Below are 5,732 nucleotides of genomic sequence, written 5' to 3' on the forward strand. Positions count from 1 at the left end.
GCTCCACCATGAAACCCACAGTGTTTGCATTATCATTAAAGCTTGGGTTTTTTTCCCATCACACAAGTTTGAAAACATTATTTTTTCAATTTATTTAAAAAGAAACTCTTACAGTCTCTCTACTTCTGTGTATGCTTCAAATTTCCCATGATAATTGGCTAAAAAATAAAGTGTCTTTCACATCCCGTAGGATTCTTTCAGAATTATATCTTCCTTTTCCGTCCAAAGAAGACTTCCACATTTCAGGACCGTCTGAAAGAGGAACCTCTCTGTACTGTTCAGCCTGGAATTCCTGCTCATGTTGTCCAGTACCTTAGAAACAAGACTCACTTGTGTGTGTCTTATACCCCACTAATGCTTAAAAGTTAACACAACTTTCACTGTGAGAGAATTTAAAGATTACTTTCTCCTGAGGAAGCAATTATATAGTAATAGACATTCTGATATTATTTTTACCCTTTCTTTAAAAAGTTAGGTAATATCTAAGGACAGTAAGTTCCAATAGTACTATTGGCATTGAATTTTATTCCTATGGCTATAAAACATAAATTAGCAAACACTGATGTCACAGAAGTTAAATTTTGCAATACTATGATTTTATGACTACAGTACATCTAAACCACAATGCAAATATTGAATGAAGATTGTGTCATTCATTGTCACAAGTTGGGGTTTGGTTTGTGGTTGGTTTTCTTTTTTTAAATGCACTGAACATTTAAAAAATTACTAATGATGCATTTCACACTTGCAGATAAGCATGGGGATGAAAGCAAACTGATTTCTTAGGAACTATTTCCACATCCACCTTCATTACTTCTGGAACTCAAGAGGTTGTCAACTCCAAATTGAGAACAAGTCTCCTAACAAATTTTTTCTTTTTTCTGCGTTTGGATTTAATTGTTGCCCTGTTTTATTATTTAAAAAAAAATACTTCTAGGCCAAGACAAGCTGCCTTTCTTCTGGCCCTTCAGATGATGACTGGGGGACACACAGAGAAGACAGGACAATGCTGAGACTCAATGGCAACCTTCACCAGAGCGCAGTTGCCCCAGGCCACCTCAGCCTGGCCTTGATGGTAAACCAGTTCCTAGTCTTTGCAGAACAGAAAGCAAGTTCTTCTTGTTCCGTTACCAAGGAGGAGTCTGTAAGTTATTTAAAAGCAAACATTGGCAAATGGACAGGTCAGATCATCTGAAAGATGGCAGTCTATCTGAATTAGTCAAAACCCTTTTCTGCTTTAACAGGAACTGTGGGGAAGTTTATAAAGCAGTCATATGACTTTAAAAAATCATGGCATACGTTTGCTTTATAAGTTAACAAAAAGACTGTATTGTGAGTATCTCTTGGTTAACGATTGTTGTGTTATGTGCGACTCATAGCAACCCTGTGTACAACAGCCCTAAACCCTGCTCTATCCTGTGCCAATCTTATTTTTTCTGACACATCTACTCCCATTACCTCAGTCACTGAATCAATCCATCTCATTAAGGGTCTTCCGCTCTTGTGCTGTCCCTCCACCCTCCCAAGCATGATGTCCTTCTCCAAGACTGTGTCATGTCCAAAGTATGTCCCTCCTTGCAATATGTCCAAAATATGTCAAATGAAACTTCAGAATCCTTGCCTCCAAGGAGCAGCCTGATTTCACCCTTTCTAGGATGAACTTGTTTGTTCTCTTATCAGTTCACGGTATACTCTGAAATTTTCTCCAGCACCACAGCTCAAAGGCATCCATTTTCCTTCTATTATCCCTCATCATTGTCCTAGATCAGCAAAATTTTCAATGTATAACTCTGATGACCTAGATCCCAACGGCATGTTCAAATCCACCAGCTGCTCCGTGGGAGAGGGATGGGCAATCCCCCCCTCTCAAACAAATAATCAGGTTCAAGGAGAAGACATGACCCAAATCAAACACAAAAAAGGCATTGCTGTTGAGTCAGAACCAGCTCAGAGCTGACCCTTGAGTGGATATTCAGATGCTGTAAATTGCATAGAAAGACACTGCCCATCTTTCTTTTATGGAACTACTGGCAGAGAACATCCAGAGATGCAGGTACCACCTTTAAGTTCACCGGACAACTCTCTATCGACTACAAACAATAATGTGTGTGTATGTGTATGCAGAACAAATCATCCAGGAGGCTGGGCTCTATGAGGAGAAACGCAGCATAAGGATTGGTGGTAGATCTATCAACAATCTGCAATATGCAGATGACACAACTCTGCTTGCTGAAACTGAGGAGGACCTGAAGTGCTTGCTGCTGAGGGTCAAGGACTGCAGTCTTCAATATGGATTGAGGCTCAATGTCAAGAAGACAAAGATTTTTTCCACTGGACCAATTGGCAGCATCAGGATGGACGGTGAAGAGATTGAGATTGTTCACAGCTTTAGTCTGCTTGGCTCCACAATCAACACTCTTGGCACCAGCAGCCAGGAAAAAAGAGCAACGGTGTGTCTCTGGAGACTAAGGTGCATCTGGTACCGGCCATGGTCTTTGCAATCACTTGCTATGCATCGGAGAGCTGGACAATGACCAGGGAGGATAGAAGGAGAATTGATGCTTTTGCGCTTTGGTGTTGGAGAAGAGTGCTGAGGGTGCCATGGACTGCTAAGAAAACAGATTCATCCTGGAGAGGGTTAAACTTGGCTGCTCCTTGGAGGCAAGGATTCTGAGGCTCTTCTAACATACTTAGGACATGTTGTAAGGAGAGACCGGTCCTTGGAGAAAGATATTATGTTTGGGAGGTTGGAGGGCAGGCGCAGGAGGGGAGGTGGCTGGGGTAATCGGAATGGGTGTGTCAGAGACAGTAAGATTGGCACAGGACAGAGCAGAGTTTAGAGCTGTTGTACATAGGGTCACTATGAGTCGCAAGCGACTCGACAGCACATAACAACAACATGTGTATCATGACATATATAGTTGTTTAGTGCCATGTAGTCAAGTTGGAAGCAGAAGTGGCATCCACTTCCTAAACAACATGCCTCCGGAAACCCTATGAACTTTGATAAATGTCGATGGTTGTAGAGGGGCTTCAAGCCTTTTGTTCATAGGGTTGCTATTAGTCGTGTTTGACTCAAGGGCAATCAACATTAACGACAATCACGTATGATTCACAGTGACTCTACAAACAATAGAAAGAACTCTTGAGTCCACTGCCGAAGACCCTGTACCAATCCATCTGCCTCTCCTTCACGGACCCTCCACCTTTCCAAGGAATAGCCTATCTTAACAACAGGTCCAAAATATGTGAGACAAAGCTTCACCATCTTTGCCTCTGAGGAGCACTCTGGGTGTACTTTCTCTAAGACATGTATTTGGTTTTTTGGCCATTCGTGGGATATTCAGCATTCTCATCCAACACCATGACTCAAATGCATCTATTTTTCTCCTGTCATCCTCATTTATTGTCCAGCTCTCAGATGCATAGCAGGTTATTGGAAAGACTGTGGCTTGAAATAGAAACATCTTAGTCTTTAAATAGACATTACTGCTTGCTCTTCAGAACTTTGGAGAGATCTCGGACAGCAGGCTTTCCCAGTGCTAAACATCTTCTATGACTACATATATAGATAGATGGTGATACATCCTCTTTTGTTTTTAAGAAAACAGTAACAATATGCACACAAGTAACTCTGGATATGGGATTCCATGAACAGATAACGAGATAAGAGTAGGATAAAATCTCAACAAAGATAGGGATATTTATGTGAAGGAGACATTGAATAATAAGACAAATGTACAAATGTGCATATACATAAACCTGTGCACACACATGCACTCAGAAGTTATTATGTGTGTGGAAGGGCTTATGAGATGGTTCTACTTATTCATTATTTCTAATAGGAGCTCTAGTGGCATAGTGGGTTATATATTGAGTTGTTAGGCTAATGATAAGGGAGTTCTGCTGGCCTAGGGCAAAGAGTTGTGCTGCCAACCCAAAAGCATGTAGTTCAAATCCACCAGCTGTTCTGTAGGAGAAGGGTGGGTCATCTCCTCCCATGCAATTTACTGCCTCTGTGCTGGAGGGCCAGCTATGAGTTGGTACCAACTCCACAGCACACAACAGCAACAGACATGATCAAAAGTCTGTTATCACTGATATTCACAGACTCCGAAACCTGGTGGAAGATTGCCACAAGTCAGAATTGACTCCAAGGCAGTGGGTTTGCTTTTTTATAATTATAACAGTAATTTTAAAATAAAAGTTTACAAGTATAGGCAAAAGTATTCTAAAATAATATTCATAAAATCAGGTTAATTTGAATATGAACTGGGTTTTAACTAACAGTAAGAAGGAATTACAAATTTTATTATATATGGTGCTGGCATCATGGTTCTTTTGGAAGCTCAAAGGCAATTGGGGCTATAATATTTTAGCATATTGTAAGAACATTGAGTTCTAAAACACATAATGGCAAAAACTGTAAGTCAACAAAATTTATAGTGCAGGAGGTCTCACAAGACTCAGGAAATGGAAGTACCAAACAGTCATAAAATTAGGGATTAAGATAAAGCAAAGGGCATAAGAAGGGCAGGGAAGAACTGTCTACGCAGCAATGAGAGTCTAAGATCCCTTTCCTGTTCCACGTACAAGGCAGTGGTCCTTCCTCAATCTATTCGAAAATGATGGGTTTCTTTTCTGACAGAGTTTACCAGATCTGTATGGCCTGGAGGCCAGTTGGCATAAGAAGGTATGACAACTGTCATACCATAACTGTCATGGCCATAAAATGCTAAGACAGCCAGTCCTCCTTCCTCAGTCCAATTTCCCCCATTATTTAGCTCCTAGAACATTAACAACAGATGTTGGCTGTAACCAAAAAAAGTGTTCCTGCCCCTGCCATCCAAAAATCTGACCATCGAAGGCTGGGGGGCGGGTAATGCAAGAAAATGGTGAATCAGCAGTTTCTAAGACAGTGCTTCAAAATGACCCAAAGTGAGGTTCAAAGCTAGCAAGCCTCACTTAAACAAAGATTCCAACTCATTTACAGCCTATCTCTAGTCCAGAAGCCTATTCTCTGTTCCCAAATAGATACCAGGTGTTATTATCTATATAAGTTTAAAACAGCGACAGTAACAAAACTAGTGAACAAAATAAATAGATAAAAGCATCTTAGAGAAGACAAAATATGCCGGCTTTAAAAATTTAAAAAAAAAAAACACTGCAAAATATGAAGTATCATTAATACTACAAGGAAAATAAAAGACTATATTGCACACTTAAAATAAGAATTGGACAGGGAACTCTGGTGGCCTCATGGCAAGAAGCTGCACTGCAATCTCAGAGGTATGTGGTTCAAATCCACCAGATGCTCTGCTGGACAAGGAGGGGCAATCTCCTCCTGTACCAGTCAGGCCCAATTTGATGATATGCACACAAAAATAATTTTTTTTTTTTTAGAAAATGTAAAAAAAAAAAGAATTGAAAGTTAAAAAACAGAAGATTTAGAAGACAAGGCAAGAGGTACTAAGAACTAAAGAACATTATAAAGTTGAGGCCTTCTTTTAAAAGAGCAAAAAGACAAAGGGCAAAATCAGAACAGGGGGGTGGTGGGGAAGATCCAGGAGTCCCAACAACTGATTAGCAACTAGAGCGAGGGCTGCATGGTGGAGGGGACCTGGGCGAGTGTTTGTAAAACAATGAAAGAATCTTTTCTTTTACTTTTCCATAATTTTTGGACTCATGTGCTTATAACTTGTTAGTCAAATTTGTGTCTTCTAGGTTGCAAC

The sequence above is a fragment of the Elephantulus edwardii genome, unplaced genomic scaffold (genome assembly GCF_000299155.1).
Source record: "Elephantulus edwardii isolate Elephantulus edwardi_28Jun2011 unplaced genomic scaffold, EleEdw1.0 scaffold00007, whole genome shotgun sequence".
Lineage (NCBI taxonomy): Eukaryota > Metazoa > Chordata > Mammalia > Macroscelidea > Macroscelididae > Elephantulus > Elephantulus edwardii.